Source organism: Arachis stenosperma, chromosome 1 (genome assembly GCF_014773155.1).
Source record: "Arachis stenosperma cultivar V10309 chromosome 1, arast.V10309.gnm1.PFL2, whole genome shotgun sequence".
NCBI lineage: Eukaryota > Viridiplantae > Streptophyta > Magnoliopsida > Fabales > Fabaceae > Arachis > Arachis stenosperma.
In genome coordinates, this window is record NC_080377.1 from 126,359,684 (window position 1) to 126,383,088 (window position 23,405).

At 47.6% G+C, this 23,405-nt stretch overlaps 1 protein-coding gene across 1 annotated transcript in view; it reads left to right on the forward strand.

Annotated features, from left to right (window-relative positions):
• LOC130934234 (uncharacterized) overlaps nt 1-23,405 on the forward strand; it is a 52,246-nt gene that overhangs the window by 18,846 nt on the left and 9,995 nt on the right. The window lies entirely within an intron of this gene.

The window sequence follows — 23,405 nt, forward strand, 5'->3', positions numbered from 1 at the left end:
CCGAGGTCCGACCTTTAGGCGTGAGCCTTAGGATGAGGTCGGACCTTTTATGAACTGACCGAGTTTGGAGGAGCCCGGTCAGGGTATGAACAGTGCCCTTGCCCGAGTTCGTCCTTTTTTGGGAGGTCGAGCTCGGGCATAGTAGTTTTTCAAATTTCAAAAATGGCCGTTCCTGCATTTATTGCATTTTACCGTTTCTCCTCGATTTCCGTTCGTGCTCTGTGAAGGCATTATTTATTTGCTCCCTTCCTTTTCTTCGTTTATTCTGTTCCCTTCCTGTTTTTCTAAGTTTTGCCATCTCCTTTTTCGAGCACCGCTTCTTCTCTCTCTTTGTTCTTCTTCCCCGAATCTTTCCGTGTGTCTTTCCGGGGTTTTCTTCTGCGCCGCCGTTTCGTTCTCCTTGCTTCGGAGCTCTTCGCCTTCGTTTTCTTTCTTCCAGGTTTGTTCCCATGTTTCTCTTTTCTTGTGATCATATGCTTCTGTTTTTTGTGTGGCTCTTTGTTTGTTTCTTTTTTTCTTTATGCCTGGGTTGCCCCAAAAAGAGGCGCCGCCGTTGTTGTTTGCATATGGGGGGGGCTCTTTTTCGTTCTCTGGCATTTTTGTTTCGGGTTTTGCTGAATGGGGTTTTTTTGCTGTCTTCTTTATGTGATTTTTGCTTGCTGTTGTATTCTTCTTTGTAGGTAAGAATTTTATGTCTCGAAAGGTTCTTCAAGCGATGTCGACCAAGATTCCAAGTGGTCTTGGTTGGGTAGACCCTCTTCCTCTAAGAGTCCCTTCCGTGGTAGATTCTGAGTATTTAGCTAGGTTCCGTAGGCACTGTAGCATATGTGAAAATAGAGAGTCTGAGAGGGATTATGAACTAGTGGCCCCGGATTCCGAGGAGAGAGTGTGCTTTCCGCCCCTAGATAGTTCCGAGAAGCTCTTCTTTTATGCTTATGATTGTTTTTTCTCTAAGCTGAGTGTTCGACTTCCTTTTACCGACCTGGAGTCCGAGGTGTTATGGTCTTGTAACCTTGCCCCTACGCAGCTCCATCCGAATTCTTGGGCGTTTTTAAAGCTGTTTCAACTTTTGTGTCAGTTTTTGGGCGTCGCTCCCTCTATTTCTCTTTTTTCCTACTTGTTTGTGTTGACGAAGCCGGGGTCGGGTGGAGGGAAGGTATCTTGGGTCTCTTTTAGGGCTAACCAGGGAAGGAAGTTTTGTACCCTGTATGATGAGTCCTTTCATGACTTTAAGAACTTTTATTTCAAGGTCCGGGCTACTGGAGACGTCCGACCTTTCTTTCTAGATGAGAGTGGGGAGCCTTCTTTTCCTCTTTGTTGGCAGGAGAATGTAGTGTCTACTAAGTATACTTTTGAGAGTCTAGATGAGGTGGAGCAGGCTTTTGTGGGTGTGGTAAGCAGTTTATGGGGTCGGGCACCTCACTTGGACACGAAGAAAATGTTGGGAGATCCAAGCCTTCTCCGTTCCGAGTTAGGTAGTTCCCGACCTCTCTGAGATTCATCTTTTTTAGTATTTTTGGCTTTGCTTGTTTTGGTGGAATTTCTGTTGTGGTAATCCTTTTCTTTTATTTCTGCAGAGATGTCTTCTCAGGCGGATTCCATGAAGTACCTTCGTCGGACGAAGAAGTCTGTGGCCGCTCGGAATATCGAGGCTGGGGGGGCTTCTGCCCGATCTTCTCCGGAGAAGACTACTGTGGGTGTCACTACTCGGTCAAAGACTATTCCGACTCCCCAGTTCCGAGCTATAAATCAAGATCCTCCGACATCTGGACCTGCTACCTCTTCTCCTCCTTCGTCCTCGGGTCCTCCTCCCAAGAAACAGAAGACCTCTCAAGAGCCTGCGGGTTTTAATGACAAGGATTTCGATGCTCTTGGTTGGGTTGAGCAGCATATTCTCCCTCAGACTTTTATTTCTACTGATGATGTGTCTATGGAGCACCATTTTCAGTATATGGCGCGGAGCTGTGTCCGGATGGCTAGTCTTCATGCCGCTATTGCCCGGGAGTTCAAGAAATCCCCTATTGGTGCGACCAGTTCCCGACTTGAGAAAGCTCAGTCTGAGTTCGAGAGAATTAGTAAACTGAAGGCTGCTAGGATTGCTGAGCTGGAGGAGTCTTTGGAGAAGGAGAAAGCTAAAGCTACCGCGGCTGTGGCGGCGGCGAGTTCGTCCGAGGAGATGGCGAAGGCGGCGAAGGAGAATTATACTCGGGCACTTGCCGAGCTTGTGGAGACAAAGGAGAAGTTGCAATCTGCTCAGGATGATTTTTACGAGCTAGAAGGGCATGTGGCTAAGGGTATGGATGCTATGTATGAAAATTTGAAGGCTCAGGTCCGGGTTCTTGCTCCTGACCTGGATCTGAGTTTATTCAGTACGGATAACGTTGTTGTGGAGGGAAAGATTGTTCCTGCTCCCAACGAGGATGAGGTTCCGGTGTCCGACCCCAAAGTTCCGGTGTCCGACCCCAAAGTTCCGGTTGTGAACCCGACTTCACCTTTGGCCGGGGATGGATCTGGTGTGGAGGTTTTAAATCGAGATGACGGTGCCGTCGATGCTGTCCCGATTTCTATGTTTCTTCCGCAGCCTTCTGTTGATGTGGCGTCCGGAAAGGATCTTTGATTCTCTGCAATCCTTTTTATCTTTTGGTTTTTTGCCCGGCCTGTGGGCTCTTTTGTTTTTGGATGGTTTCTGTGAATGCTTTGGACACCTTTTTTGCTTTTAGCTACTTGCAGTAACTTTTTAGCTTATTATGCGGTGTTTTTGTTCGCGTTTTGACTTTTTGCTCCGCTTTTATGCTTTTTAGTTGTTTTTTGGATAACAACCTTTTAGCTAGCGCTTTTTTCTTTAAAACTTTTGTTTTTTCCTTTTGATTTCGTTTTTTCGCTTGTACTTTTTAGTTGTTTTTTGTATAGCAACTTTTTAGTAAGCGTTTTCGAAATCTTTGTTTTCGCCGTTTTAAGGCTTTCTTCTCGGGTCCGGGCTTTTTCTCGGACCTCGGGTTGGGCGGTCGAGTACACCCTTTGTTGGGTCTGACCTTGTCATTGGTCGGCCTTTTAAGTTATTTTTGTAATCTCTTTTTATTTGGCTTTTTGAGCCTTTTTCAGAGTTACTTTATAACTTCTCACATTAATTTGAACCTCGTCGCTTTTATCTTTGCCGACCTTGTATGGTCTCTCGGCAATGATTTTTTGCGTTTTGTCGAGCATAAATTAATGCGCCTTGGCGGGGTACTTTTTCAGGATTTGTTTCATCACGAGGAAGAACAAAAGAAAATAGAAAAATTTGATTAGTATTAAAAAAGAAAGAATATTTACAGAGTGTTTACCCTTGACTAGGTCGGGTGCCTTACTTGACCGGGTGTCTCGTTAAAAAACCCTTGTAGGGAAAAAGAGTACACCTCGGGTCAAATTTTTCTAGCTGTAGTACCGTCTTAGATTACAGGCGTGCCAGGTCCTGGGCAGCTCATTGCCTTCTAGGTCGGATATCTTGTAATAGCCTGTTCCTAAGACTTCTGTTACTTTGTAGGGTCCTTTCCAGTTTGCAGCTAGCTTTCCTTCTCCCGACTTTTGTGTTCCGATGTCATTTCGGATTAGAATTAGGTCGTGAGTGGAGAAGCTTCGTTTTATTACTTTCTGATTGTATCTGAGGGCCGTTCGCCGTTTTAAGGCTTCTTCTCGGATCCGGGCTCTTTCTCGGACCTCGGGGAGGAGGTCGAGTTCTTCCTTTTGTGCCTGCGGGTTACCTCCTTCGTTGTAGAAGATGACTCTGGGTGACCCTTCATCTATTTCGATAGGAATCATTGCTTCCATCCCGTAAGCTAATCGGAATGGCGATTCTCCCGTTGTAGAGTGTGGAGTTGTCCGATATCCCCATAATACTTGGGGGAGCTCCTCGGCCCATGCCCCTTTGGCCTCTTGGAGTCTTCGTTTTAACCCGGCCAAGATGACTTTATTTGCGGCCTCTGCTTGTCCGTTGGCTTGTGGGTGCTCGACTGAGGTGAATTGCTGTTTGATTTTTAGTTCGGCCACCAAGTTCTGAAAACTTGTGTTCGTGAACTGTGTTCCATTGTCTGTTGTGATGGAGTAGGGGACTCCGAACCTTGTGACGATGTTTTTGTATAGGAATTTGCGGCTTTTCTGAGCCGTGATGGTGGCTAAAGGTTCAGCTTCGATCCACTTTGTGAAGTAGTCGACCCCTACTATGAGGTATTTGACTTGCCCCGGTCCTTGGGGGAACGGGCCGAGTAGGTCAAGTCCCCATTTTGCGAAGGGCCATGGTGCGGTGATGCTGATGAGGTCTTCGGGTGGTGCCTTGTGAAAATTGGCGTGTTTTTGGCAGGGGGGCATATTTTCACAAACTCCGTTGCGTCTCTTTGCAAAGTTGGCCAGTAGAACCCGGCCCGGACTACTTTCTTGGATAATGCCCGAGCTCCGAGATGGTTCCCACACATGCCTCCGTGGACTTCTTCGAGGACGTTCTTTGTTTCTGAGGTCGGGACGCACCTAAGGAGGGGGTTTGAGAATCCTCTTCTGTATAATACGTCGTGAATTAGTGTATAATTCTGGGCGTTTTTCGTGAGTCTTTTAGCTTCCTTTCTTTCGGCGGGGAGAGTTCCCGACTTCAGGTAGTTGAGTATGGGGGTCATCCATCCTTGTTGTTGGTTGGATATATTTAGCGTTTCTTCCTCTCTTAACACGGAGGGGGATTGTAAGGTTTCCTGGAGGAGACTTCTGTTGTTGCCTCCGGGCTTGGTGCTGGCGAGCTTTGAGAGGGCGTCTGCCCGGGCGTTTTGTTCCCGGGGTATGTGCTGAATCTGTATCTCTGAAAAGTGGCGCAGTTGTGTCTGTGTTTGGTCCAGGTATTTTTTCATGGTGGGGTCTTTGGCCTGGTAGCTTCCATTTACTTGTGACGTGACGACCTGGGAGTCGCTGAAGATCATAATTCTCTGGGCTCCGACCTCTTCGGCTAGTTTTAGACCTGCTAGTAGGGCCTCGTATTCGGCTTGGTTGTTTGAAGCCTGGAACTCGAATTTTAGGGATAGTTCTATCCGCGTTCCTTGGTCGCTTTCGAGTATAACCCCGGCTCCGCTTCCTGTTTTGTTTGAGGACCCGTCGACATACAGGTTCCATGAGAGTGGGGTTCCAGGGGTCTCAGTGTATTCTGCGATGAAGTCGGCTAGATACTGAGATTTTATGGCAGTCCGGGCTTCATAGTGGAGGTCGAACTCGGACAGTTCCACCGCCCATTGCAGTATTCGTCCTGCCAGGTCTGTTTTTTGGAGGATGTGCCTCATGGGTTGGTTTGTCCGGACTTTGATGGTGTGGGCTTGAAAGTAGGGACGGAGCCTCCGAGCTGTGAACACTAGGGCGTAGGCGAATTTTTCTATCTTCTGGTAGTTCAATTCGGACCCTTGTAGTGCCTTGCTTACAAAGTATATGGGGTGTTGTCCTTGGTCATTTTCTCGTATTAATGCTGAAGCGACTGCTCGATGTCCAACCGAGAGGTATAGTACGAGCTCTTCTCCTTTTAAAGGTCGGGTTAGGATTGGTGGCTGCCCGAGGAATTCCTTGAATTCTTGAAAGGCTTTTTCGCACTCCGGGGTCCATGAGAAGGGTTTCTCTTTCTTTAGGAGTGAGTAGAGAGGTAGTGATTTTATCGCTGATCCTGCCAAGAATCTTGATAGGGCGGCTAGCCTTCCGTTCAGTTGTTGTACTTCTTTGACACACGTTGGGCTCTTCATTTTGAGTATCGCTTGGCATTTGTCCGAGTTGGGGTCTTCTTTCTTCTTCTGTTCCCGATCCCGATCTCGGAGTGGGTAGGTTGATTCCTTCCTAGAAGAGTCTCTTAGCTGGGAGGTTTCCTCCATGTTGATATATTTTTCTGCCCGCTCCTGCACCTCGTATAGGGAGGTCGGGTATCGTTTGAATAGGGATTGGCTAAACGGTCCTTCTTTTAGGCCGTTTGCTAGTCCCATGTTGTATGGCTAAACGGTCTTTCAACAAAGCCTGCCTGGACATACAACACTTGCCCACTGAAGCAGCCATCATGGGACTAGCAAACGGCCTAAAAGAAGGACCGTTTAGCCAATCCCTATCCAAACGATACCCGACCTCCCTATACGAGGTGCAGGAGCGGGCAGAAAAATATATCAACATGGAGGAAACCTCCCAGCTAAGAGACTCTTCTAGGAAGGAATCAACCTACCCACTCCGAGATCGGGATCGGGAACAGAAGAAAAAAGAAGACCCCAACTCGGACAAATGCCAAGCGATACTCAAAATGAAGAGCCCAACGTGTGTCAAAGAAGTACAACAACTGAACGGAAGGCTAGCCGCCCTATCAAGATTCTTGGCAGGATCAGCGATAAAATCACTACCTCTCTACTCACTCCTAAAGAAAGGGAAACCCTTCTCATGGACCCCGGAGTGCGAAAAAGCCTTTCAAGAATTCAAGGAATTCCTCGGGCAGCCACCAATCCTAACCCGACCTTTAAAAGGAGAAGAGCTCGTACTATACCTCTCGGTTGGACATCGAGCAGTCGCTTCAGCATTAATACGAGAAAATGACCAAGGACAACACCCCATATACTTTGTAAGCAAGGCGCTACAAGGGGCCGAATTAAACTACCAGAAGATAGAAAAATTTGCCTACGCCCTAGTGTTCACAGCTCGGAGGCTCCGTCCCTACTTTCAAGCCCACACCATCAAAGTCCGGACAAACCAACCCATGAGGCACATCCTCCAAAAAACAGACCTGGCAGGACGAATACTGCAATGGGCGGTGGAACTGTCCGAGTTCGACCTCCACTATGAAGCCCGGACTGCCATAAAATCTCAGTATCTAGCCGACTTCATCGCAGAATACACTGAGACCCCTGGAACCCCACTCTCATGGAACCTGTATGTCGACGGGTCCTCAAACAAAACAGGAAGCGGAGCCGGGGTTATACTCGAAAGCGACCAAGGAACGCGGATAGAACTATCCCTAAAATTCGAGTTCCAGGCTTCAAACAACCAAGCCGAATACGAGGCCCTACTAGCAGGTCTAAAACTAGCCGAAGAGGTCGGAGCCCAGAGAATTATGATCTTCAGCGACTCCCAGGTCGTCACGTCACAAGTAAATGGAAGCTACCAGGCCAAAGACCCCACCATGAAAAAATACCTGGACCAAACACAGACACAACTGCGCCACTTTTCAGAGATACAGATTCAGCACATACCCCGGGAACAAAACGCCCGGGCAGACGCCCTCTCAAAGCTCGCCAGCACCAAGCCCGGAGGCAACAACAGAAGTCTCCTCCAGGAAACCTTACAATCCCCCTCCGTGTTAAGAGAGGAAGAAACGCTAAATATATCCAACCAACAACAAGGATGGATGACCCCCATACTCAACTACCTGAAGTCGGGAACTCTCCCCGCCGAAAGAAAGGAAGCTAAAAGACTCACGAAAAACGCCCAGAATTATACACTAATTCACGACGTATTATACAGAAGAGGATTCTCAAACCCCCTCCTTAGGTGCGTCCCGACCTCAGAAACAAAGAACGTCCTCGAAGAAGTCCACGGAGGCATGTGTGGGAACCATCTCGGAGCTCGGGCATTATCCAAGAAAGTAGTCCGGGCCGGGTTCTACTGGCCAACTTTGCAAAGAGACGCAACGGAGTTTGTGAAAATATGCCCCCCTGCCAAAAACACGCCAATTTTCACAAGGCACCACCCGAAGACCTCATTAGCATCACCGCACCATGGCCCTTCGCAAAATGGGGACTTGACCTACTCGGCCCGTTCCCCCAAGGACCGGGGCAAGTCAAATACCTCATAGTAGGGGTCGACTACTTCACAAAGTGGATCGAAGCTGAACCTTTAGCCACCATCACGGCTCAGAAAAGCCGCAAATTCCTATACAAAAACATCGTCACAAGGTTCGGAGTCCCCTACTCCATCACAACAGACAATGGAACACAGTTCACGAACACAAGTTTTCAGAACTTGGTGGCCGAACTAAAAATCAAACAGCAATTCACCTCAGTCGAGCACCCACAAGCCAACGGACAAGCAGAGGCCGCAAATAAAGTCATCTTGGCCGGGTTAAAACGAAGACTCCAAGAGGCCAAAGGGGCATGGGCCGAGGAGCTCCCCCAAGTATTATGGGGATATCGGACAACTCCACACTCTACAACGGGAGAATCGCCATTCCGATTAGCTTACGGGATGGAAGCAATGATTCCTATCGAAATAGATGAAGGGTCACCCAGAGTCATCTTCTACAACGAAGGAGGTAACCCGCAGGCACAAAAGGAAGAACTCGACCTCCTCCCCGAGGTCCGAGAAAGAGCCCGGATCCGAGAAGAAGCCTTAAAACGGCGAACGGCCCTCAGATACAATCAGAAAGTAATAAAACGAAGCTTCTCCACTCACGACCTAATTCTAATCCGAAATGACATCGGAACACAAAAGTCGGGAGAAGGAAAGCTAGCTGCAAACTGGAAAGGACCCTACAAAGTAACAGAAGTCTTAGGAACAGGCTATTACAAGATATCCGACCTAGAAGGCAATGAGCTGCCCAGGACCTGGCACGCCTGTAATCTAAGACGGTACTACAGCTAGAAAAATTTGACCCGAGGTGTACTCTTTTTCCCTACAAGGGTTTTTTAACGAGACACCCGGTCAAGTAAGGCACCCGACCTAGTCAAGGGTAAACACTCTGTAAATATTCTTTCTTTTTAATACTAATCAAATTTTTCTATTTTCTTTTGTTCTTCCTCGTGATGAAACAAATCCTGAAAAAGTACCCCGCCAAGGCGCATTAATTTATGCTCGACAAAACGCAAAAAATCATTGCCGAGAGACCATACAAGGTCGGCAAAGATAAAAGCGACGAGGTTCAAATTAATGTGAGAAGTTATAAAGTAACTCTGAAAAAGGCTCAAAAAGCCAAATAAAAAGAGATTACAAAAATAACTTAAAAGGCCGACCAATGACAAGGTCAGACCCAACAAAGGGTGTACTCGACCGCCCAACCCGAGGTCCGAGAAAAAGCCCGGACCCGAGAAGGAAGCCTTAAAACGGCGAAAACAAAGATTTCGAAAACGCTTACTAAAAAGTTGCTATACAAAAAACAACTAAAAAGTACAAGCGAAAAAACGAAATCAAAAGGAAAAAACAAAAGTTTTAAAGAAAAAAGCGCTAGCTAAAAGGTTGTTATCCAAAAAACAACTAAAAAGCATAAAAGCGGAGCAAAAAGTCAAAACGCGAACAAAAACACCGCATAATAAGCTAAAAAGTTACTGCAAGTAGCTAAAAGCAAAAAATGTGTCCAAAGCATTCACAGAAACCATCCAAAAACAAAAGAGCCCACAGGCCGGGCAAAAAACCAAAAGATAAAAAGGATTGCAGAGAATCAAAGATCCTTTCCGGACGCCACATCAACAGAAGGCTGCGGAAGAAACATAGAAATCGGGACAGCATCGACGGCACCGTCATCTCGATTTAAAACCTCCACACCAGATCCATCCCCGGCCAAAGGTGAAGTCGGGTTCACAACCGGAACTTTGGGGTCGGACACCGGAACTTTGGGGTCGGACACCGGAACCTCATCCTCGTTGGGAGCAGGAACAATCTTTCCCTCCACAACAACGTTATCCGTACTGAATAAACTCAGATCCAGGTCAGGAGCAAGAACCCGGACCTGAGCCTTCAAATTTTCATACATAGCATCCATACCCTTAGCCACATGCCCTTCTAGCTCGTAAAAATCATCCTGAGCAGATTGCAACTTCTCCTTTGTCTCCACAAGCTCGGCAAGTGCCCGAGTATAATTCTCCTTCGCCGCCTTCGCCATCTCCTCGGACGAACTCGCCGCCGCCACAGCCGCGGTAGCTTTAGCTTTCTCCTTCTCCAAAGACTCCTCCAGCTCAGCAATCCTAGCAGCCTTCAGTTTACTAATTCTCTCGAACTCAGACTGAGCTTTCTCAAGTCGGGAACTGATCGCACCAATAGGGGATTTCTTGAACTCCCGGGCAATAGCGGCATGAAGACTAGCCATCCGGACACAGCTCCGCGCCATATACTGAAAATGGTGCTCCATAGACACATCATCAGTAGAAATAAAAGTCTGAGGGAGAATATGCTGCTCAACCCAACCAAGAGCATCGAAATCCTTGTCATTAAAACCCGCAGGCTCTTGAGAGGTCTTCTGTTTCTTGGGAGGAGGACCCGAGGACGAAGGAGGAGAAGAGGTAGCAGGTCCAGATGTCGGAGGATCTTGATTTATAGCTCGGAACTGGGGAGTCGGAATAGTCTTTGACCGAGTAGTGACACCCACAGTAGTCTTCTCCGGAGAAGATCGGGCAGAAGCCCCCCCAACCTCGATATTCCGAGCGGCCACAGACTTCTTCGTCCGACGAAGGTACTTCATGGAATCCGCCTGAGAAGACATCTCTGCAGAAATAAAAGAAAAGGATTACCACAACAGAAATTCCACCAAAACAAGCAAAGCCAAAAATACTAAAAAAGATGAATCTCGGAGAGGTCGGGAACTACCTAACTCGGAACGGAGAAGGCTTGGATCTCCCAACATTTTCTTCGTGTCCAAGTGAGGTGCCCGACCCCATAAACTGCTTACCACACCCACAAAAGCCTGCTCCACCTCATCTAGACTCTCAAAAGTATACTTAGTAGACACTACATTCTCCTGCCAACAAAGAGGAAAAGAAGGCTCCCCACTCTCATCTAGAAAGAAAGGTCGGACGTCTCCAGTAGCCCGGACCTTGAAATAAAAGTTCTTAAAGTCATGAAAGGACTCATCATACAGGGTACAAAACTTCCTTCCCTGGTTAGCCCTAAAAGAGACCCAAGATACCTTCCCTCCACCCGACCCTGGCTTCGTCAACACAAACAAGTAGGAAAAAAGAGAAATAGAGGGAGCGACGCCCAAAAACTGACACAAAAGTTGAAACAGCTTTAAAAACGCCCAAGAATTCGGATGGAGCTGCGTAGGGGCAAGGTTACAAGACCATAACACCTCGGACTCCAGGTCGGTAAAAGGAAGTCGGACACTCAGCTTAGAGAAAAAACAATCATAAACATAAAAGAAGAGCTTCTCGGAACTATCTAGGGGCGGAAAGCACACTCTCTCCTCGGAATCCGGGGCCACTAGTTCATAATCCCTCTCAGACTCTCTATTTTCACATATGCTACAGTGCCTACGGAACCTAGCTAAATACTCAGAATCTACCACGGAAGGGACTCTTAGAGGAAGAGGGTCTACCCAACCAAGACCACTTGGAATCTTGGTCGACATCGCTTGAAGAACCTTTCGAGACATAAAATTCTTACCTACAAAGAAGAATACAACAGCAAGCAAAAATCACATAAAGAAGACAGCAAAAAAACCCCATTCAGCAAAACCCGAAACAAAAATGCCAGAGAACGAAAAAGAGCCCCCCCCCCCCATATGCAAACAACAACGGCGGCGCCTCTTTTTGGGGCAACCCAGGCATAAAGAAAAAAAGAAACAAACAAAGAGCCACACAAAAAACAGAAGCATATGATCACAAGAAAAGAGAAACATGGGAACAAACCTGGAAGAAAGAAAACGAAGGCGAAGAGCTCCGAAGCAAGGAGAACGAAACGGCGGCGCAGAAGAAAACCCCGGAAAGACACACGGAAAGATTCGGGGAAGAAGAACAAAGAGAGAGAAGAAGCGGTGCTCGAAAAAGGAGATGGCAAAACTTAGAAAAACAGGAAGGGAACAGAATAAACGAAGAAAAAGGAAGGGAGCAAATAAATAATGCCTTCACAGAGCACGAACGGAAATCGAGGAGAAACGGTAAAATGCAATAAATGCAGGAACGGCCATTTTTGAAATTTGAAAAACTACTATGCCCGAGCTCGACCTCCCAAAAAAGGACGAACTCGGGCAGGGGCACTGTTCATACCCTGACCGGGCTCCTCCAAACTCGGTCAGTTCATAAAAGGTCCGACCTCATCCTAAGGCTCACGCCTAAAGGTCGGACCTCGGACGAATAAAGCAAGGGAAGGCCCATCAAAAGGAACGCAGCCCAAACCTAAAGGCCGAAAAGGCCTAGCAAAGGCGGTTCCACAAAGATAGGGATAAAACTCCCGAAAGATAAGATAAGATAAGAATATCTTATCCAGGGAAGATCACGGCCAACTACTATAAATACACTGGAGCACCCAGGTATGGCATTCATTCCACATTCTACACATATCTGCTTGGACCCATGCTAACTTAAGCATCGGAGTGTCATTGCAGGTACAACCACCAACCACTCCGCATATCAAAGCTCGGGTCCCTGAACACCCACCTCGGGCCTCTCCAGACGACCGAGCTACACGTTTCAGGTAACCCTCGGAACATTGGCGCCGTTGCCGGGGACCTGGATGTCATCCCTCTATCATGGCGGACGACCCTCTCAACAATGACCACGCTGCATCTGAACAAGAGGACGAAATTGACACCGGAGAACGACCGGACAGCCCTCTATCACCACGCACTCCAGGAGGAAACAAACAGAATCGCCCAAAGACATCACTCCCAAACAAAGATCCACAAAGTTCCGAAAAAGAGAAGAACTCGGAGATTCTAGAAACAGTCCGGGCACAACAAGACCGACTGAAACAACTCGAAGAGGACATAAAGAAGCAGAAAGAAACTGAACAAGATCTGAGAAGGGAGACCCGAAAGCGCAGAGAATTAGAAGAAAAACTGCGGAAAATAGAGGCCAACCTGAAAGACCGAACAGAACGCGGCTCCACCCCCGAAAGCAACCATGATCCCTTCACGCGAGAGATCATGAAGGAGAAGGTACCGCGAAACTTCAAACCACCCGATATGGATCTCTACGACGGCACCACCGATCCAAGTCACCACCTCAGCAACTTCAGAAGCAGAATGTACCTAGTCGACGCCTCCGACGCAATTCGGTGCAAAGCCTACCCCACCACTCTCACCAAGTCAGCCATGAAGTGGTTCGACAATCTGCCACCAAGATCAATCACCAGCTTCGAAGACCTGACCAAAAAATTCCTAACAAGGTTCTCTATTCAAAAGGACAAGACAAAACGTGCCCCCAGTCTACTCGGGATCAAGCAAGGTAACCAAGAAACTCTCCGAGAATACATGGAGCGATTCAACAAAGCCTGCCTGGACATACAACACTTGCCCACTGAAGCAGCCATCATGGGACTAGCAAACGGCCTAAAAGAAGGACCGTTTAGCCAATCCCTATCCAAACGATACCCGACCTCCCTATACGAGGTGCAGGAGCGGGCAGAAAAATATATCAACATGGAGGAAACCTCCCAGCTAAGAGACTCTTCTAGGAAGGAATCAACCTACCCACTCCGAGATCGGGATCGGGAACAGAAGAAGAAAGAAGACCTCAACTCGGACAAGCCACGGAAGTACCACAACTACACCCCCTCCGAGTCTCCCTGGTAGACGTCTACAGAGAAGTATGCCACACAGAAAAGATCCCACCGCCCCGACCGCTAAAACACAAGAGAGCGGGAAGAGATCGGTCCGAATACTGTGAATATCACAAGCTCTACGGTCATTCTACTAACGACTGCTATGACCTAAAAAATGTTATAGAAAAGCTGGCCAGAGAAGGAAAACTCGACAGATACATAGCAGAGAAAGGAGAAGAGACCAGGAAGAGAAGGCGGGGAGATAATGAAGGTCGGGCCGAACAAACCCCGCGAACCCCTGAAAGACACGTTCACATGATAAATGGAGGTTTTGCAGGCGGAGGAACATCCAGATCCTCGCGAAAAAGACACCTCAAAGAAGTCTATCATGTCCGAGAAGACAGTCCCCTGCCCGAGTTACCTACTATCTCATTTACCCGAGAAGATGCTCAAGGGATAATTCCCGGGCACGACGATCCAATGGTAATCACCATAATCCTAGCAAACGCCAACTTACATCGAACCCTGATTGACCAGGGAAGCTCAGCAGATATCCTGTTCAAAGCGGCCTTCGACAAGCTCGGACTTGAAGAAAAAGAGCTAAAGGCCTATCACACCGACCTATTTGGGCTAGGGGACACCCCGATCCATCCCTTAGGATACATCTCGCTACACACTACCTTTGGAAGAGGCGAGCAATCTAAAACATTAAGCATCGACTACATTATAGTCGACGTCACTTCAGCATACAATGCCCTCATTGGGCGACCAACCCTAAACAGACTGGCAGCTATAGTCTCGACCCCACACCTCTGTATGAAATTCCCTACCGCAAAAGGAATCGCTACCCTAAAAGGCGACCAAAAACTAGCGCGGCGATGCTACAACGAAAGCCTGAGCCTAAAAGGGAAAGAGATCAACACAATAGAACTCGGACGAGTTCAAACCCGAGAAGATCTTCGGCCACAACCAGAGGGAGAAACCGAAAAAGTCCAGATTGGGAACACACCTGAAAAAATAACAAACATAGGAGCAAACCTCGAAGCAGGCCTAAAAGAGGAACTCATAACCCTCTTAAGGGAGAATTCCGACCTCTTCGCCTGGAAAGCCTCCGACATGCCAGGCATAAGCCCCGACCTGATGTGCCATAAGCTATCAGTATACCCGGGATCCCGACCTGTCCAACAAAGACGTCGGAAGCTCGGACCCGAGCGCATGCAAGCAATAGAAGAACAAGTACAAGCACTGCTAGATGCAGGGTTCATTAGGGAAGTAAAATACCCCCTATGGCTCGCGAACGTGGTCCTGGTAAAAAAGCCCAACGGAAAATGGAGGATGTGCGTCGATTACACAGACCTCAACAAAGCCTGCCCCAAAGACCTATATCCACTACCAAACATCGACGCCTTAGTAGACGCAGCCTCAGGCCACAGATATCTCTCCTTCATGGACGCATACTCGGGATACAATCAAATCCCAATGTACGGACCCGACCAAGAAAAGACCTCGTTCATAACCCCAAGGGCAAACTACTGCTACGTAGTAATGCCCCTCGGGCTGAAGAACGCAGGGGCAACCTACCAGAGGCTAATGAACAAAGTGTTCTCAGAGCACATCGGACTACAGCTAGAGGTGTACGTCGACGACATGCTGGTAAAGACACAAGAAGACAGAAACTTGCTGACCGACCTCACCAGTGTCTTCGGCACCCTCAGAAAACACAACATGAGACTTAACCCGACAAAGTGCACCTTCGCCGCAGAAGCCGGAAAGTTCTTAGGCTTCATGCTGACTCAAAGGGGCATCGAAGCGAACCCGGACAAATGCCAAGCGATACTCAAAATGAAGAGCCCAACGTGTGTCAAAGAAGTACAACAACTGAACGGAAGGCTAGCCGCCCTATCAAGATTCTTGGCAGGATCAGCGATAAAATCACTACCTCTCTACTCACTCCTAAAGAAAGAGAAACCCTTCTCATGGACCCCGGAGTGCGAAAAAGCCTTTCAAGAATTCAAGGAATTCCTCGGGCAGCCACCAATCCTAACCCGACCTTTAAAAGGAGAAGAGCTCGTACTATACCTCTCGGTTGGACATCGAGCAGTCGCTTCAGCATTAATACGAGAAAATGACCAAGGACAACACCCCATATACTTTGTAAGCAAGGCGCTACAAGGGGCCGAATTAAACTACCAGAAGATAGAAAAATTCGCCTACGCCCTAGTGTTCACAGCTCGGAGGCTCCGTCCCTACTTTCAAGCCCACACCATCAAAGTCCGGACAAACCAACCCATGAGGCACATCCTCCAAAAAACAGACCTGGCAGGACGAATACTGCAATGGGCGGTGGAACTGTCCGAGTTCGACCTCCACTATGAAGCCCGGACTGCCATAAAATCTCAGTATCTAGCCGACTTCATCGCAGAATACACTGAGACCCCTGGAACCCCACTCTCATGGAACCTGTATGTCGACGGGTCCTCAAACAAAACAGGAAGCGGAGCCGGGGTTATACTCGAAAGCGACCAAGGAACGCGGATAGAACTATCCCTAAAATTCGAGTTCCAGGCTTCAAACAACCAAGCCGAATACGAGGCCCTACTAGCAGGTCTAAAACTAGCCGAAGAGGTCGGAGCCCAGAGAATTATGATCTTCAGCGACTCCCAGGTCGTCACGTCACAAGTAAATGGAAGCTACCAGGCCAAAGACCCCACCATGAAAAAATACCTGGACCAAACACAGACACAACTGCGCCACTTTTCAGAGATACAGATTCAGCACATACCCCGGGAACAAAACGCCCGGGCAGACGCCCTCTCAAAGCTCGCCAGCACCAAGCCCGGAGGCAACAACAGAAGTCTCCTCCAGGAAACCTTACAATCCCCCTCCGTGTTAAGAGAGGAAGAAACGCTAAATATATCCAACCAACAACAAGGATGGATGACCCCCATACTCAACTACCTGAAGTCGGGAACTCTCCCCGCCGAAAGAAAGGAAGCTAAAAGACTCACGAAAAACGCCCAGAATTATACACTAATTCACGACGTATTATACAGAAGAGGATTCTCAAACCCCCTCCTTAGGTGCGTCCCGACCTCAGAAACAAAGAACGTCCTCGAAGAAGTCCACGGAGGCATGTGTGGGAACCATCTCGGAGCTCGGGCATTATCCAAGAAAGTAGTCCGGGCCGGGTTCTACTGGCCAACTTTGCAAAGAGACGCAACGGAGTTTGTGAAAATATGCCCCCCCTGCCAAAAACACGCCAATTTTCACAAGGCACCACCCGAAGACCTCATCAGCATCACCGCACCATGGCCCTTCGCAAAATGGGGACTTGACCTACTCGGCCCGTTCCCCCAAGGACCGGGGCAAGTCAAATACCTCATAGTAGGGGTCGACTACTTCACAAAGTGGATCGAAGCTGAACCTTTAGCCACCATCACGGCTCAGAAAAGCCGCAAATTCCTATACAAAAACATCGTCACAAGGTTCGGAGTCCCCTACTCCATCACAACAGACAATGGAACACAGTTCACGAACACAAGTTTTCAGAACTTGGTGGCCGAACTAAAAATCAAACAGCAATTCACCTCAGTCGAGCACCCACAAGCCAACGGACAAGCAGAGGCCGCAAATAAAGTCATCTTGGCCGGGTTAAAACGAAGACTCCAAGAGGCCAAAGGGGCATGGGCCGAGGAGCTCCCCCAAGTATTATGGGGATATCGGACAACTCCACACTCTACAACGGGAGAATCGCCATTCCGATTAGCTTACGGGATGGAAGCAATGATTCCTATCGAAATAGATGAAGGGTCACCCAGAGTCATCTTCTACAACGAAGGAGGTAACCCGCAGGCACAAAAGGAAGAACTCGACCTCCTCCCCGAGGTCCGAGAAAGAGCCCGGATCCGAGAAGAAGCCTTAAAACGGCGAACGGCCCTCAGATACAATCAGAAAGTAATAAAACGAAGCTTCTCCACTCACGACCTAATTCTAATCCGAAATGACATCGGAACACAAAAGTCGGGAGAAGGAAAGCTAGCTGCAAACTGGAAAGGACCCTACAAAGTAACAGAAGTCTTAGGAACAGGCTATTACAAGATATCCGACCTAGAAGGCAATGAGCTGCCCAGGACCTGGCACGCCTGTAATCTAAGACGGTACTACAGCTAGAAAAATTTGACCCGAGGTGTACTCTTTTTCCCTACAAGGGTTTTTTAACGAGACACCCGGTCAAGTAAGGCACCCGACCTAGTCAAGGGTAAACACTCTGTAAATATTCTTTCTTTTTTAATACTAATCAAATTTTTCTATTTTCTTTTGTTCTTCCTCGTGATGAAACAAATCCTGAAAAAGTACCCTGCCAAGGCGCATTAATTTATGCTCGACAAAACGCAAAAAATCATTGCCGAGAGACCATACAAGGTCGGCAAAGATAAAAGCGACGAGGTTCAAATTAATGTGAGAAGTTATAAAGTAACTCTGAAAAAGGCTCAAAAAGCCAAATAAAAAGAGATTACAAAAATAACTTAAAAGGCCGACCAATGACAAGGTCAGACCCAACAAAGGGTGTACTCGACCGCCCAACCCGAGGTCCGAGAAAAAGCCCGGACCCGAGAAGGAAGCCTTAAAACGGCGAAAACAAAGATTTCGAAAACGCTTACTAAAAAGTTGCTATACAAAAAACAACTAAAAAGTACAAGCGAAAAAACGAAATCAAAAGGAAAAAACAAAAGTTTTAAAGAAAAAAGCGCTAGCTAAAAGGTTGTTATCCAAAAAACAACTAAAAAGCATAAAAGCGGAGCAAAAAGTCAAAACGCGAACAAAAACACCGCATAATAAGCTAAAAAGTTACTGCAAGTAGCTAAAAGCAAAAAATGTGTCCAAAGCATTCACAGAAACCATCCAAAAACAAAAGAGCCCACAGGCCGGGCAAAAAAAGATAAAAAGGATTGCAGAGAATCAAAGATCCTTTCCGGACGCCACATCAACAGAAGGCTGCGGAAGAAACATAGAAATCGGGACAGCATCGACGGCACCGTCATCTCGATTTAAAACCTCCACACCAGATCCATCCCCGGCCAAAGGTGAAGTCGGGTTCACAACCGGAACTTTGGGGTCGGACACCGGAACTTTGGGGTCGGACACCGGAACCTCATCCTCGTTGGGAGCAGGAACAATCTTTCCCTCCACAACAACGTTATCCGTACTGAATAAACTCAGATCCAGGTCAGGAGCAAGAACCCGGACCTGAGCCTTCAAATTTTCATACATAGCATCCATACCCTTAGCCACATGCCCTTCTAGCTCGTAAAAATCATCCTGAGCAGATTGCAACTTCTCCTTTGTCTCCACAAGCTCGGCAAGTGCCCGAGTATAATTCTCCTTCGCCGCCTTCGCCATCTCCTCGGACGAACTCGCCGCCGCCACAGCCGCGGTAGCTTTAGCTTTCTCCTTCTCCAAAGACTCCTCCAGCTCAGCAATCCTAGCAGCCTTCAGTTTACTAATTCTCTCGAACTCAGACTGAGCTTTCTCAAGTCGGGAACTGGTCGCACCAATAGGGGATTTCTTGAACTCCCGGGCAATAGCGGCATGAAGACTAGCCATCCGGACACAGCTCCGCGCCATATACTGAAAATGGTGCTCCATAGACACATCATCAGTAGAAATAAAAGTCTGAGGGAGAATATGCTGCTCAACCCAACCAAGAGCATCGAAATCCTTGTCATTAAAACCCGCAGGCTCTTGAGAGGTCTTCTGTTTCTTGGGAGGAGGACCCGAGGACGAAGGAGGAGAAGAGGTAGCAGGTCCAGATGTCGGAGGATCTTGATTTATAGCTCGGAACTGGGGAGTCGGAATAGTCTTTGACCGAGTAGTGACACCCACAGTAGTCTTCTCCGGAGAAGATCGGGCAGAAGCCCCCCCAGCCTCGATATTCCGAGCGGCCACAGACTTCTTCGTCCGACGAAGGTACTTCATGGAATCCGCCTGAGAAGACATCTCTGCAGAAATAAAAGAAAAGGATTACCACAACAGAAATTCCACCAAAACAAGCAAAGCCAAAAATACTAAAAAAGATGAATCTCGGAGAGGTCGGGAACTACCTAACTCGGAACGGAGAAGGCTTGGATCTCCCAACATTTTCTTCGTGTCCAAGTGAGGTGCCCGACCCCATAAACTGCTTACCACACCCACAAAAGCCTGCTCCACCTCATCTAGACTCTCAAAAGTATACTTAGTAGACACTACATTCTCCTGCCAACAAAGAGGAAAAGAAGGCTCCCCACTCTCATCTAGAAAGAAAGGTCGGACGTCTCCAGTAGCCCGGACCTTGAAATAAAAGTTCTTAAAGTCATGAAAGGACTCATCATACAGGGTACAAAACTTCCTTCCCTGGTTAGCCCTAAAAGAGACCCAAGATACCTTCCCTCCACCCGACCCTGGCTTCGTCAACACAAACAAGTAGGAAAAAAGAGAAATAGAGGGAGCGACGCCCAAAAACTGACACAAAAGTTGAAACAGCTTTAAAAACGCCCAAGAATTCGGATGGAGCTGCGTAGGGGCAAGGTTACAAGACCATAACACCTCAGACTCCAGGTCGGTAAAAGGAAGTCGGACACTCAGCTTAGAGAAAAAACAATCATAAGCATAAAAGAAGAGCTTCTCGGAACTATCTAGGGGCGGAAAGCACACTCTCTCCTCGGAATCCGGGGCCACTAGTTCATAATCCCTCTCAGACTCTCTATTTTCACATATGCTACAGTGCCTACGGAACCTAGCTAAATACTCAGAATCTACCACGGAAAGGGACTCTTAGAGGAAGAGGGTCTACCCAACCAAGACCACTTGGAATCTTGGTCGACATCGCTTGAAGAACCTTTCGAGACATAAAATTCTTACCTACAAAGAAGAATACAACAGCAAGCAAAAATCACATAAAGAAGACAGCAAAAAAACCCCATTCAGCAAAACCCGAAACAAAAATGCCAGAGAACGAAAAAGAGCCCCCCCCATATGCAAACAACAACGGCGGCGCCTCTTTTTGGGGCAACCCAGGCATAAAGAAAAAAAGAAACAAACAAGAGCCACACAAAAAACAGAAGCATATGATCACAAGAAAAGAGAAACATGGGAACAAACCTGGAAGAAAGAAAACGAAGGCGAAGAGCTCCGAAGCAAGGAGAACGAAACGGCGGCGCAGAAGAAACCCCGGAAAGACACACGGAAAGATTCGGGGAAGAAGAACAAAGAGAGAGAAGAAGCGGTGCTCGAAAAAGGAGATGGCAAAACTTAGAAAAACAGGAAGGGAACAGAATAAACGAAGAAAAAGGAAGGGAGCAAATAAATAATGCCTTCACAGAGCACGAACGGAAATCGAGGAGAAACGGTAAAATGCAATAAATGCAGGAACGGCCATTTTTGAAATTTGAAAAACTACTATGCCCGAGCTCGACCTCCCAAAAAAGGACGAACTCGGGCAGGGGCACTGTTCATACCCTGACCGGGCTCCTCCAAACTCGGTCAGTTCATAAAAGGTCCGACCTCATCCTAAGGCTCACGCCTAAAGGTCGGACCTCGGACGAATAAAGCAAGGGAAGGCCCATCAAAAGGAACGCAGCCCAAACCTAAAGGCCGAAAAGGCCTAGCAAAGGCGGTTCCACAAAGATAGGGATAAAACTCCCGAAAGATAAGATAAGATAAGAATATCTTATCCAGGGAAGATCACGGCCAACTACTATAAATACACTGGAGCACCCAGGTATGGCATTCATTCCACATTCTACACATATCTGCTTGGACCCATGCTAACTTAAGCATCGGAGTGTCATTGCAGGTACAACCACCAACCACTCCGCATATCAAAACTCGGGTCCCTGAACACCCACCTCGGGCCTCTCCAGACGACCGAGCTACACGTTTCAGGTAACCCTCGGAACAGTTATCTTCCTGGTGTAGGGCCAGGTCTTCATCGTTATTACCTATGCCTAGATTCTCTTGCTCAGAATCTGTTTCCGCATGGCCTTCTTCGTGGGATCTGTCCGCCATCAATGGATGATCTCTCGGGTCCCCGGCAACGGCGCCAATATTACGGTGGGTAACCGGAGATAAATGAGATGGATGGCGTTGAGTGGCCCAAGTGTATGAAGGAGGAGGACTCCGGATGGGTCTGCAACTTCGGGAGGCTCCGTCCGACTTGCGCGCGTGAATGAATGGGGGGTGGTACCTGCAAAGACACTCCGATGCCTAAGTTAGCAAGAGTGTGAGCAGGTCTAGAGAGTATTGGGCTTAGAGATACCTGAGGGGTGTCAGAGTATTTGTAGTGGTGAACCAATAACCACCGTTGGAGTAGTGCCGTATCTTTAGGGTGTTAACCGTCCCCATTATCTTGGGGAGGTTAAGATATGGCTTTATGAAGCGGTTAGAGAGATTTTAGGGGCGGTCACTCATAAGTGTTTATCTGCCAGCTAATCTCATGTCCGACTTCTTTAGCGCAGGTCGGGATGAACACCGACTTCGTATGTGAAGGTCGGCGTTTAGTAAGGCTTAATCTATTGGATTAGGCCTTTTAGTTGGACCTGGGCCTTTACATTGGGCCAGGGTATGAACAGTGCCCCTACTTGAGCCCAAGATCTCTTTTAAGGCTTGGGTTCAAGTATTTAACTCGGGTTCGTAGCCGACTTTCACGGGTTTTGAAACCGACGTGATTTTCGCGACCTTTTGTTTCTGACAGTTATGTCAATTCAAGCGTCGTGTCCGTTGAGGAAGCGTTTGGGGATTGAGGGCTTTGGTAACGGTGCAATCACATTAATGACTGCCTCGTTTTTACCGTTATGCCCCTTAGTGTGTTTATAAATGTTTTCCCTCTCTTCCATTTTTCCGTTTCTGCAATCTTTCAAACTTCTTCTTTCCTTGCTCGTGCTGTATTCTTGTGTTCGAAGATTTCCGCTCTCTCCAACCTTCATTTCTTGGATAAAGGTTAGTTTTATTTCTTCCATGTCATGCCTTTTGCATGTTTTGTTTTGTGAGTGGATAGGTTGGCCTGTAGATTCTAGCTTCGTATCTCTCCTCTTTAGGGGCCGTGTTTTTGATTTTTCTTTTTCTTTTTCTTTTTCCTTTTGTAGGTTTCTGCCACTTTTCTTTTAAAAAATGGCTTCCGTAGACGTTCTTTCTCAGTGGGTTGATGTTACGGTCCTTGGGAGGAACCGTTGGTCGATGCTGAGTTTATCACTCATCTTCGTACTCATCACAGGCTCTGTACTTCGGAGGAGGACGAGCCAAAATATGAACTGATAATCCCGGGTCCTGAAGACCGGGTCTGTTTTGGGAGAGTTAATGAGGCGACCCCTCATTTTTTCTTCATGTATGAATGTATGATCACCCGTTTGGGTGTTTTTCTTCCTTTCTCGGATTTCGAGATATCTGTTTTGCACCACTGTAGAGTTGCCCCTACTCAACTTCACCCCAATTCTTGGGGTTTTTTGAAGATCTATCAGTTTATTAGCCACGCTCTGGACTTTCCGACCTCTTTGAGGATTTTCTTCTTTCTCTTTCATGTGACTAAGCCCTTTAGTGGGCTAAACAACAAACAGCAGTGGGTATCCTTCCGAGCCATACAAGGTCGGAGGATTTTCACCCTTTTTGACGAATCTTTTCATGACTTCAAAAACTATTTTTTCAAAGTACAAGCTGTAGAGGGTCACCACCCCTTTTTCCTGGATGAGCATTCCTCCCCTCGCTTTCCCCTTTATTGGTTGCCGTCCTCCCCTTGTGAAAAGTATGGTCCAGATGACCTGGATGAGGTGGAGGCGGCCATTGTGGGGTTTTTCCGAGAAGCGTGGGGGAGGGCCCCATACTTGGATACCAGAAAAATCCTCCAGAGAACGCCGACTTTTGTTCAATCTCAATTAGGTAGTGCATGCATTCCTGATTTCCGAGTTGTTTCTACCGACTTGAATGTTACCGACTTATAACTGTTG